Source organism: Thamnophis sirtalis, unplaced genomic scaffold, assembly GCF_051295495.1.
Source record: "Thamnophis sirtalis isolate CommonGarterSnake01/CBP01778 unplaced genomic scaffold, rThaSir2_p1.2 scaffold_5, whole genome shotgun sequence".
NCBI classification, from domain to species: domain Eukaryota; kingdom Metazoa; phylum Chordata; class Lepidosauria; order Squamata; family Natricidae; genus Thamnophis; species Thamnophis sirtalis.
The window spans coordinates 33,354,250-33,367,699 of NW_028261385.1; positions in this window are offsets into that span (position 1 = coordinate 33,354,250).

The following is a 13,450-nucleotide window of genomic DNA, read 5'->3' on the forward strand; positions in this document are numbered from 1 at the left end:
CCATCATTTTACACTTCATATTTTATATTTTATGTATGTTTTCATGTTATGTGGTTTATTGTTTGTCTATTCTACACCACACTGTTTGAGCTGGGCAAACCAATAAATGAATAAATAAATATTGGCTATCTGTCCAAAGATTCTGAACTAAAACAGGGAACCGTTCACTAATTTATTTCTTTGGTTTAAGGAAAATGTGCATTATGATTGAATACTGCATTGCTATATTTTGTGTTACTACTACTGAGGTTGTGTATCTGTATGGTTTAACATGTATTATTTTCCATTTAATTCATCTCTGAACCAGACTTACCGGATATTCTAAATTCCAATTAATCCATCAATACATAATCAAACATTGCTCAAAACTGCTGTACATTATCTGGAAGTATATGTAACGATCCATAACTATCAGAAATCAAAAGACTTGCATTCAATTGTATTCCATTGAATTTTTTCAATCATCAATGACTCCATGAATAAACAATATTTTCTTTACCATTAAACTTCAAGATATCAGTCTTTTCTTACTGTTGTCCTCCAGATCTACTACAGTTCCATAATTCCTAGAGACAATGGCCAAAGCATCTACAAAACATGAAGGCTGCTTTGTATGAAACAAGATATATGACTTTGCTCTTTGTTTGATAAAGATCTGGCCTTGTGGTCCCTGATTACTACAACTATGTCCCAGTAATTTAACCAATCTCTGCAAAGAGGCAAAATCTGTGTACTTACTGAGAAGATACTATCAGCAAATACTAAATAAAGTATTTGGGTCTTTATTCCTTAGCTCTTCTTAATAGTATTTATCTTACTGGAATCTGGACACCTAATTTCTGGTTGTCATCCTCTTTTTTTCTCACCTTGAAATATCTTTATTTTTACTATAGAGAGTAATTGCTTGTGCTACCTCTTTCCGATAGATGAAAAGGAGAGTGTTAGCAGTCTGTTTTATATAAAACTAACTAAGATATATTTCGGTCCCATACTTACAGGAATTTTGTTGAAAGCCAAAGTTTCTTAAGACAGCAATGTCAAACAAGAGCCAACCAGCTTCAAAGCTAGGTTTGTTCAAGGTTAAAGCCTATTAAACTATGGGAAGTAGCAACATCTTAAAAGAGTACCCCTCCCAAGTCACATACAAATTAGATAATGCCACTTGGGAACATAGTCAATGACAGCAAGTTCAGCTGGGAAATGTATATGAGCATATGTAGGCATAAGAAATCAGAAAATGCCTATTTCAGAAAGACCAGATAAAGTCATCTTGCATAGTCTGAGTATAATATAATATTTGCTCTTTAAGTTGTTTAAAAAGAAGATTTCCTGAAAAGAGCTAAGCTGACCATGAACCACACAAACAAACTGGAACAATGAACAGCTTCACACTAGATTCAGTTCAAAATCTTTCAGACTTTGCATCCTAATAATGAATGGCGTCCATGAATGAATGATGGAATGATCATCACTAGCATTATAATTAAATTTCAGTTTGATGCAGGATAGAACTTGAAATGATGGTAAAGGAAGGGTTTCTGGCTCATCAGTTTTGCTTAAGAAAATCACAATTTGGATTGATGACTTCCTTGAAATGGTTGTAAGATTAATTTCCTCAAAACTTCATAATTCTGAAATGTTTTTTTAAAAATAGAACCATTAACTCAAGATAATGATTAGGATAAACTAGAACAATCCCATTCACACCAAAAACAAATTGCTTTGCCAATAGATATTCCTTTAAAACTTGCATCAACTTTTTTGGCTTAATATCATGTTTTTCCCCCCGATGGGCTTTAACCTTTAGTTAGGTCCAATATTGCTTTCTAACCTTTTCTAAGAACCTGTGGGAAAGGTAAGAAGATTTCAATCCTCTTTCTTTATCTCTGTTCCGGTCAGGGACGTGCAGGCAGGGGAGGCAGGGGAGGCAGAGCCTCACCACTGTCATCATGAAAAGAAAAAAAATGTAAAAGAAAAAAAGCAAGAGCTGAGGTCAGGCTGAGCTAGTTGCTGCCAGAGTCACCATGGATGACTCTGCTTAGTGCTTAACTGTTTAAAAAAGCGTCTAAAAAAGCACCCTCTATAGGAGGCGGCAGGAGAAAGACATGCCTCATCTAGTCTGACTTTTTATGATCATTTGAGCAGTGTTAAGCAAGGGTTAAAAGCCGAAAAATTCCTGACGTAGATGAGGCAGTCATTCCCCTGCCTCCTCCTGTAGAGGGCACTTTTTAGAGGCTTTTTTAAACAGTTAAGCAGAGTCATCCACGGTGACTCTGGCAGCAACTAGCCCAGCCTGACCTCAGCTCTTGCCTTTTTCCTTCTACATTTTTTTTCTTTTCATGATGGCAGGCAAGAGCAGAGTTGAAATCCTCTCTGAAACAGCTGGAAAAAGTACGTGTGGGTCAGAGGGAGGGCGAGGAATTCAAACTTCATCCTCCTGGTGCAACTTTGTGTGTGTGTGTGTTTGAGAGGGGGGGAAAGGGAGGGAGACAGATAGGAAGGGGGGAAGGGAGAAGAAAAACAAAAAGAAAAAAGGAAACTTATTTAGCAAAGGAGAAAAACAAATGCTGTTGCTTTAAATCAGAACTGAGCATGCCTGGCTGTGGAATTCTGGGAGTTGAAGTCCACAGGTCTAAAAAAATTGCTGCCTCACCAGCCATAAATCTCATCGCACGTCACTGGTTCCGGTGGTCTTCAAACCCCATCTTCTTCTCTCTTTTAAGCATTCAAATGATTAGGTGCTTACAATCTCATCAGGGCCTCCCAGTATCGTAAGATAAAGTAAAGGTTGATGCTGTTATTCTGTCCGTTATTTGGGTCCATACAACTGAACTCTCCCCAGCAGTGGGTATACTATTTAATTAAGAATCATAGCAGTAGCTCACTAATGGAAAAGTATTTTGAGGTACCGTTTTTCCTTCTCTTCACCATTTCTGTGCTAGGTAGATATTTTTCTTGTAACCAACTGTGCCACAGATGTCTCATGTTTCCCAAAACTCTCAATCAAAAATTAATCCACTGATCCCCAATGATAAAGGCAACCATATAAAACAAGGGTGGACCTTTGATTGTGCAATTGTGACTGCCATGTTTACTTTTTTTTAACCTTCCTTTCCCACAGACACTTTTGGTGTCAGTCAACTGATCAAGGACATTTAATCCCTCCACAGATTATTACTTATCTGCCTCCAGTGAAGATACGGAAATATACAAATATATAGCTCTAAACAAAAAGTTTCAAGAGATTTTAATGTATTCTTATCACATAGAAGAAGCTTATGTTATTGGTACCCTGTATACCATATGAATGTATGAGATTTTAAATGAACCACAAGAATTATGATCTTTTCGGCCTGTAAGGAAGAACGAATATAATTATACATCAAGCCTAGCAATGAACCAATTAATAGTTAAAAGAGGATTTATACTTTAAGTTAATTTGGTTCTGAATTCTGGGGCATTCTATGTTAAGAAAAGCAGTGTTTGAAGATTAATTATGCTTGTCTAAGATGAAGGTACAGATTTCAAATGTCTTAGCATGTTGTTAGACTGTGGTGGGTAAGGCAAAGGAGCGTGGTACATTTCAAGTCTGAGCAATGTTGAAATACATGATTAAAGCAAGTTCTGAGGCTCCTAAGTAGCAGACTGTGATAATCTTTTGGGCTACATTGTGTGATTCCAAATTAATTTCTTAAAAAGAAAGGGAATGTTTAATCAGCAGAAAGAGTGAAATATAAAAGCAAATTCAGAAAAGGATTTTCAAATACATCCATGTGGAAATTCATGTCTTCATTTTCAAGTTTAATAATTAATTCCCTGGGTCAATTTCATTCAGCTAATTGTATTTTGAATTTGACAATACTTAGGACTTCTAGGGTTGCGGTATGTGAAAATCGTTTCATTCAAACATTGTTCAAAGGAAAATGATTTGAGGGGTAGCATTTTAGGTGATATCAGGTTCATAATTGCAAAGCTAACTGAGGAATGTGTATTAAATGATCTGTTTTTCATGTTTCTGGGCATTTATCCTCCCTGACTTCCCACACTTTAATTAATCCCAAGGGAAGCCATCATTTTAAAAAAACTCTTCTCATGACTCTTTTTTCCTATCAACCAGGGAGGTTGACAAGTAATCAAGAGACTTGTCAGTGGAAACTATGGCACTAAAACCTTCTGCCGTCGAACAACAAAAAAGGAAGCTCAGATGTAGCACCAAAAGGAATTTGAAAGAATCTTGGAGATGAGGAAGGGAGGAAAACGCTTTTCCCTCTGAAAGACATCTTTGGGTATAGTAATAGATTCTTTTATTTAGCTCAAAATTTAATTTAATTTATTAGATTTATAGGCCGCCCAATCCCAGAGGACTTGGTTCTTCACTCACCAAATTGTGTAAGTATGTATATTTATCAGATGGCTGGTTGAGGGTGCAGGGGGAGGATGCTTCCACTAGCTGGAATGAAGTTTCACTTGTGGGCAAATTGCAAATCAGCTATAGATGGCAATGCCATCAAATATTCCCAAGAGAGATTCACAGCAATTTTCAACTTACTTACAAAACCCCCTTAAGGTTTGTGAAAAGTATTTTTCCCAAACTCCACCTTGCATAAACAAGGAATTGCAAGCTAAAGCAGCTTGTATGCGCACACACACACATGTACACACACAACTCTGTTTTCCACACAGGCTTAGCTATTGCTCAGTAAAGTATATCTCACAGCAGTGGTGGGATACAACCAGTACGCCCCGGTATAGGTGTACCGGTGCCTGCTGGGAGGAGCAGATACTGTTCCGGTACAGGTTAGGCCTACCCGCCCGCCTGCCCTCCTTACCTGTATTTTGGCCAATTGGGGCTTCCGCACATGTGCATGGAACGTACGGTGCCTGTGCAACGCTCTGCTGAGCAGCTGGAGTGTCACGGGTAGTCAGTATACAAGCGCGCCCTGCGCGCATGCTGCGTGCATGCATGTGGTGGACGCCCAGCCCCGTTGCACCATACCGGTTGCAACGGGATCCAGAACCCATCATTGTATCACAATGATAGTTTGCAATGTACACAAATGCTTTGCAGTGCTATAGAGAAATCAGCAGACCGATCCTATGGAGAGATAGGTCTGTCTTCAACTGAGCCCTGGTAGCTTAACTGTGCATTACATCCATTTAACAGAATAACAGAGTTGGAAGGGACTCTGAGTGTGTAGTCCAACCCCACTGCTCAAGCAGGAAACCCTATATCTTTCAGACAAATAGTTGCCCAATCTCTCCTTTAAAACATCCAGTGTTGGAACATTCACAACTTCTGGAGGTAACTTGTTCCACTGATTAATTGTTCTAGCAAATGTCAGGAAATGTCTCCTTAATTCTAGGTTGATTCTCTCCTTGATTAGTTTCCATCCATTGCTTCTTGTCCTACCTTCTTGGTGCTTTGGAAAATAGGCTGACCCCCCCCCGCCGCTTCTTTGTGGCATTTGTGGCATTAAGAGCCGAGGTGGCACAGTGGTTAGAGTGCAGTACTGCAGGCCACTTCAGCTGACTGCTATCTGCAGTTCGGCGGTTCAAATCTCACCGGCTCAAGGTTGACTCAGCCTTCCATCCTTCCGAGGTGGGTGAAATGAGGACCCAGACTTTGGGGGCAATATGCTGACTCTGTAAACTGCTTAGAGAGGGCTGAAAGCCCTATGAAGCGGTATATAAGTCTAACTGCCATTGCTATCCCCTTAGAGGTTTTAGCTTCCAGTCCCCCTTTGTTGTTCTTCTCTGCACTCTTTCTAGAATTTCAACATCTTTTTTATATTGGGGTGGCCAAAACTGAATGCAATATTCCAAGTGTGGCCTTACCAAGGCATTATAATGTGGTATTTAACACTTCATGTTCAAAGTTACAGTAACATTGAAAATAATGGACTTGCAACTAGTTTTCAAAGTGCAGACACATTATCGCAATTTGGGTGCTTGGCAACCAGCTCACACTTATGGCAGATGCAGCATCTTAGTAATGTGATTGCCATATGCAACTGACAACTTTGTAAAAACATTAAATAAACAGCACAGAAAGAAGGAAATTGTGGCTGAACACTGAGGAGGAAAGGAACATATTTCTATTATAAATGAAGCAACACAATTTACTTGCAACTAAGCAAAATGACTGTTGTAGGAGAAGGGCTCCCATTCAGTTTACACAGATTTTATTGATAAATAAAAGTTAAGAGTCCCTTCCAAATACTTGAAAATTGAAGATACTACCCATAAAAATCTGGATGTTGCATGACAGGAAGGAGACACAGTAAATATTAACTTTTTGTTGTTGCTCACTAATAGTCCCCATTTTTATAGTCCAGTTAGGGCAGCCCTGTTAAAACAGAAGCAAGAAGAATGGAGAATCTTCCAGACTTCCTTTTTTTTTTTTAACAACAGCAATAACAAATGTTTGTCATTTTAATCATGTGTGTGTCAAAGATAGTCAACCACAAGCTGGATAGGAATCAGCTATCTGATGTAACTGCAAAAAAATGCAATTTTTAGGCAACATCAATAACAATACATTTTTAGATATTTAAATTATTCTGCATCAGTCAGATATTTCCTTGAATACTGTGCTTTATTCTGGGCACAATACATTTAAGATTTAGAAAACCAGAAGTGATACTTTAAAGGTACCAGAGCATGGTGGCGCAATGATTAGAATGCAGTATTGCAGGCTAATTCTGCTCACTGCCAGGAGTTTGAATCCCTCGATCATGGCTCAAGATTGACTCAGCCTTTCATTGTTCTGAAGTTGATAAAATGTTGGAGGCAATATGTTGACTCTGTAAACCACTTAGAGAGGGCTGTAAAAGCACTATGAAGTGGTATATAATTCTAGTGCTAAACAAAATAAGAATATTTCAGGACTGGAAACGAAGACATCTGAGGGGAGAGAAAATCACCCAGGAATGTCTAGTCTTGAGAAATGGAGTTGGGGACGGAGGTGCTTTGATAGTATTGTTGACTGTTTATGCACAACCTATTTAGCCAGATTGATCAAGGGGCTCACACACAATATGCTGGGTTTGGATAGTTTTAACCTGGGAGATATGCCAGCCTATTTGACTGCTTTATGATAAAAATAAAGGTTCCCCCGCACATGCAGGCCAGTCGTTTTTGGCTCTAGGGGGCGGTGTCATCTCCATTTCTAAGTCAAAGAGCCAGCGCTATCCGAAGACTCCTCTGTGGTCATGTGGCCGGCATGACTAAACACTGAGAGCACATAGAGCGCTCTTACCTTTCCACCAAAGTGGTCCCTATTTTTCTACTTGCATTTTTTATGTGCTTTCGAACTGCTAGGTTGGGAGAAGCTGGGACAAATAACGGGAGCTCACCCGTTATGTGGTGTTAGAGATTCGAACTGCTGAACTGCCTACCTTCTGATCGACAAGCTCAGTGACTTAGCTACTGAGCCACTGCATCTCTTTATGGTGCAACCATGTTATTATACAACTTCACAAACTGGGTAAATTCTAGAACCAGATTAGTGTTGTGTATCTAGATGGAAGTGTTATTATAAGTATGCTCCATGTTCTATTTGTCCTTGAGTACAGTAAATGAAGGGAATGTGGTGGCTCAGTGGCTAAGATGCTGAGCTTGTTGATCAGAAAGGTTGGCAGTACAGCAGTTTGAATCCCTAGTGCTGCATAACGGAGTGAGCTCTCATTACTTGTCCCAGCTTCTGCCAACCTAGCAGTTCAAAAGCATGTAAAAATGCAAGTAGAGTGATTCTAAATGGTGATCATGAAAGGAAGTTTAGAAACTCTGTTATGTATGAAAGCTTATAATATTAAAAAAAGAGTAAGTCAAATTTAGTTAAACTAAGACAAAAAAAGAAATGATAACGGATATTGTTAAATAAATGATTGATAATGATAATGTAATATTTGTATTGACATGATAAAAGGGAAATTGGATATAAATTGTAAATAGTGATTAAGAAAGGAGGTTTAGAAACTTTGTTATTAAACATAATTAATTTTTATTTAGAAAGTGTTATAAAGATGTAATGTTGCTGGATGATATTGAAAATAGATAACGGAATGCCATCATGTGGCTTTGCTTTAAATTTTGGAATATTTTATATAAAGGGACGTGAAAACAATGATAGTCATATGAAGATTGAGGTATGATGATAGTAATATATATAAATATATTTGATTTAAAATATATAACTTGATATGAATTGTAGGTGATGACTGTGAAAGGGATGCACGAAAGTTCTTTGTAACCAATTGATACACTCTTTACAATTTGTAATGGAAGATATATTTTTTTCTAATAAATTTTTTTTATTTTTTGTTACATAAACAACACATACCCACAACAGTGGGGGGGGGAATCAAAACAAAAAAGAACAAAAAACAAAACAGAGGAAAAAAACCACAACAAGTACATGTTATAAAAAGTATATCAGCTGGTTACAAGGTTTTGTGCATCTCTTCCATTAATTCATATTAATTCAAATATCTTAACTCAAATGTTTACCATATTAACATCATCATACCTCCACTTTTAGTTGACTACAGTTGTTTAAACATCCTTCATCCTTAACTATACCAAAGATTTAATCCATAACCACATGCGGACATTTCATTTACTTGTTTATAAAATCCTAATAATGGAAGATATTTTTGTGATGTTTGTTGTGTTTTGTCTGTTTGTGTTTATTCAAAAATAAAAAATTATATTTAAAAAATGCAAGTAGAAAAATAGGGACCACTTTGGTGGGAAGGTAGCAGTGTTCCATGCACCTTCGGCATTTAGTCATGCTAGCCACATGACCATGGAGGTGTCTTCGGACAGCGCTGGCTCTTTGGCGTTAAAACAGAGATGAGCACCACCGCTTAGAGTCAGGAACGCCTAGCACATATGTGCAAGGGGAACTTTACCTTTTACGGTAAATGAAATAATAGACTTAAATTACAGAAAAAATAATTCTTATTGAATGTTAAGAAAAATATCTTAATGATATTATCTTAATGATAAGAACAATTTGGTAGTGGAACCAAGAATCTAGAGCTATTGGGAAGATGTACTCAAACTTCTATAAGGAATATTTTAAGTTAGATTCCAGCACTGAACCAGGGATTAAATTAATGGCTTTAATGGCACTTTCCAAATCAGTAATTCTATGAAATAGAGAAAGCTTGAGGAGTGTCAGGTTTTCAAAGGATGTGCTTGTAATGTCCAGTTCTATTACTTAAAAATAAAAACTGGAGCCGACAACGATACCACAGTAATTTTACACCTTATTTTGTCAATTCTGCATCTACCAATATGAGCTCCAACTACTTTTACTAGAAGATCTCAGGGATATTGACAAGAAAAAAAAAAGGACACCTTGAAAGCTAGCCTCTTCCAACATGGTGATTTCCAAATGCTTGATTACATTCCATGCAACTCCTAGCCAGTATGCCAAGCATTCAAGCCATAAAATGTACAGACCCTTCTTTAAAGATGCCACAACTTAGAGAACAAGATGAGAGTTCAAAACACACATTCTTGAAATTAATAAAATAAATCAGTGGGTCTCTTTTTTTCTGTTCAGAAAGATGTCTGAAGTAGTTTCCTTAGAGCAGAAGGTCACAGTCTTTCAGTCAGGCAAGTGTCCTCATCACTATTGCCAAATCACAAGTTACTGAATCATGCTGAATTCATCTTCTTCCAACTCTTCTTTTCTCTGGTCTTTTTGATCCTTTGGCTGAGGGAGGGGTCTCTTCCTCAGAACTCTTTGACTATGCCATTCTCTTTCATGCCAGACAATAAAGAGCTGTCTGTGCTTCCCCGCTTTACTTTCCTGTTAGATCTTCCTTTTAAAGTTCTTAGCACTTCCTTAGCCAGCTATACTTTCCTAAGAATTTACTCTTCCGCTGTTTCCAAATTGAATTAATATTAGGATTTGGGCAGATGGAATTTCTGGGGAAATTTCTTTTCAGCTAAATGTTAAAAAAAATAGTGTTTGGAGTATTAGAGAAACATTTGCATGTATCTTATCTGTGTATGCTATAAACTATTAACTGCCACCATCACCCCAAATCAGTGCTCAATGTTCCAAGAAAAAGATGGGAGGTAATTCCGAAATACTTCTTCACAAGAAGTAACAAACAGATTGAACTGGATGACAGAAGACACTGGGATGGCCCTCAATTTGAGATGTTTTGAAAGAGATCAAATAAATGCCAAGTAGATATTAGCAACTATTGAGCAGGATACAAAGCTATGTTCTATGTTCTATCAAACTATTTATTACTAGGTAATAAGACTAGACAAGAACAGTTGCCCTAATAACCTTTCTTTCCAGAGTCCAATGTCTGGTTTCACACAACATAGTGAACAAACGCCAAGCAACAGTAAGGTTTAGCAAAATCCACTATGTAGTGATTTAGCAAAAGCCACTATGTAGTGATTCAACAGAACTCTATCCTTTAAGGATAATAAATTTTGCTGAAATCAAGCAATACCATTATCTACAATGCCATATCCCTAGTTGTTGAGGAGGAGGAAGAAGGAGAAGGAGAAAGAAGGAAAAAGAGAAGAAATAGAAGTTTAATCTAAAGTGGCATGGGATAAAAAGCAGGTTAAGCAGTATAGTATTTTTTTTCACTAAAGACCACAAAATTAGGAAAGAGACAAATCAGAAACAATATATGAGAAATGTCTAAATATACCTGTATCACTTTTCTAAGCAATATGTACTGTAGACACAATAGCAGTTGTACAATTCTTGCATATGCTGGATGGATTATTTCATCAGAAGGCTGGGCTTTCATTCCCTGCCCATTGCTGTGCTGTAAAGAAAGAGCCAGTTTGGTTTTTAACTCATTACCCAGAGCAATGCTATCATGGATAGCTCCAAACTGTGCAAAACCACAGGCTCCTCTGAAAAGCAGCATCTCCCAATATTGCCTCCTTCTATGAAGATGAAAGGTAAATGAATATTTTGGCAGTTTGTTTGTTTTTTCCCAGCATCCTAAAGATTCAAATTAAAAGAGAACCCTGCTCCCCGGGCCCTACTCCACCATTATATCTATGAATAAATCTTATTCAAATGGCATTCTGGCAATTTCAAAGGGGAAAATGATGTCTCCTTAATTAAAGTGCACCTCTTCCTCATGCCAGCAGCTAATCTGCACCCCCTGCCCCATATGTTTTCATATGAATTTATCATTGGCACGTCTGCGTCTACCTATTGCCTTTATTGTTATAGTAAATTGGTATTTCTGCAGTACAATCAAAATGTCAGTCATTTGAAACACCGGCACATAGAAGGCAAAAGATAGATTCTGCTTGCAGCTATAATGACATGGACAACAGGGTAGAATCGATAGTACAACAGATTACATCATCTTGCTAGCTTGAGAGAATGAGATAGGACAGATTGCTTCTGTAGCTTCAGCTTGTCTCTTCATACAATTCATGTAGAGTGGAAATTTCAAACATATTCTAGGTGAATTGTCTAGTCAACATCATCTTGACACAGGCTGCATACTAATGGCCAGCAACAAATAGAATCATATAACAAATCATCTTTTTCCAAATTGCTGCCCATCAAATGTATTGAAATTCAATTAGATTGGAGGCTCTATGGGTCAAAACCCAGCACATCTGCAGAAAACTAGCTTAGAGATGACTGAATGGTACACTGTTCCTCAAATGCACAATTGCACCATTTTTGTGACTGCATTTATTACCAGTAGATTCTGAGTTAAGTTCAAAAGTAGCAGAAGGCATTAGGCATTCTGTAAAGGTTAGAGATGATACAATTTCTGCATGTACTTACAGCTCTAAGAATGCAAAACTATAGACGCACAAATGTAAAGATGGTACACAAATGTAAAGAGAGAGTGAACAATCTCAAAACATATAGGGTGGGAAGACTTGCACGTTGATCACACATTCGTGTCAGTTTGAAATCAGCTCCAGAGCCACCCATTTTCACAATGTTGACTGTTAGAGAATGACCTTGTGCATGTTTACTCAGAAGTAAGGGCCACTGTATCTTCAGGTACAATGTTGCAACTTTCCTGTAAAGATATAAAATATTAATAATGAAAAACAGAAAACAGACCAAATGAATGTAAATATTTTTTATCATTGAGGTATTTGTAGAAGTTTATAAATTTTTCAAAACAATGTTAAAAAGTAAAACAAAACTAGTGAACAATAGAGGAAGAAAGTTTAAGAATGAAAATGGGATGGGATTCACTTAGTAAATGTAGTACAATGTCATATACTTTTTAGTGTGATGCTGGGTTCAAAAGTTGTATAAAAAGGAAAGAGTCGAGTGAAAGAAGAAGGAGGGTGGAGAGGGTGAGAGAGAGGAGGAGGAGAAGGGAGGGAGGGAATGGATTAGAGGGAGTGATAGGGTTATGGTTAGATAGAGGGGGAGGGGAAGTAGGCGTAGAGGGGTGTGTGAGAAGGAAGAATGAAAGTTGGAGGGGGTTGAAAGAGGGTGTATGGTGGGCCAAGGTGGTATATTGGGTTTGTATTGTAGAGGGCATTTTCTATATAAGTGAGGGCCGTGTTTATCACTCAATGTTATATGCCCTGATTAAGCACAGTGAATATGTGATTGTATAGAATGAAAACATAATAATATATATATATATATATATATATATATATATATATATATATATATATATATATATATATATATATATATATATATATATATATATATATATATATATATATATATTAAAAAAAAGTTGTATAAAATGAATCAAAGAGATACATTAAATGGATATATTTTTAGTCTATTACACTTTTCCTCATATACTCTCTTTAGTACAGAGGTGTCAAACTCAGGGCCCGCAGACCAGATGAGATCCGCCGGGTGCTTATATCTGGCCTTCAGAGCTGCCCTGAAAACAGTGAAGGACCAGCTCAAAACAGAGTTCAGGAAGGCCACACGCCACCATGCACAGCTCCTGAGCTCCATTTTCACTGGTAGAGGGCTGCAGGAGGCCAGCACAGGCAAAAACAGAGCTTGTGGAGGCCATGCACAGCCCCCACAGACTCCATTTTTGCTGGCAGAGCACTCAGGCTATTGAATGATGCCAAGATGGCCACGCCCATCCTGGCCACACCCACCCTGGCCCCCCAAGGTCAAACACCACCCTGATGCGGCCCTCAATGAAAATGAGTTTGACATCCCTGCTTTAGCACATCAACAATAGGTTTATATTTTATATAATTAACAAGTAGGTAAATATATCTTTCAAAAAAAAAAACCCTTTTGTTGCCACATTCTAGTTCTAGATATCTAAACCCATGCATCAGGATACCTCATACAACAGACCCACACAGAATTTTCCTCTGGTATCTGTTGCGGTTTGAGGAGCAAATATCTGACGTTCTTCTGTTATACTTCAACACCTAGAGTTTTGACTATGTTGGCTGTTGAAATTTTGGGAGTTACAGT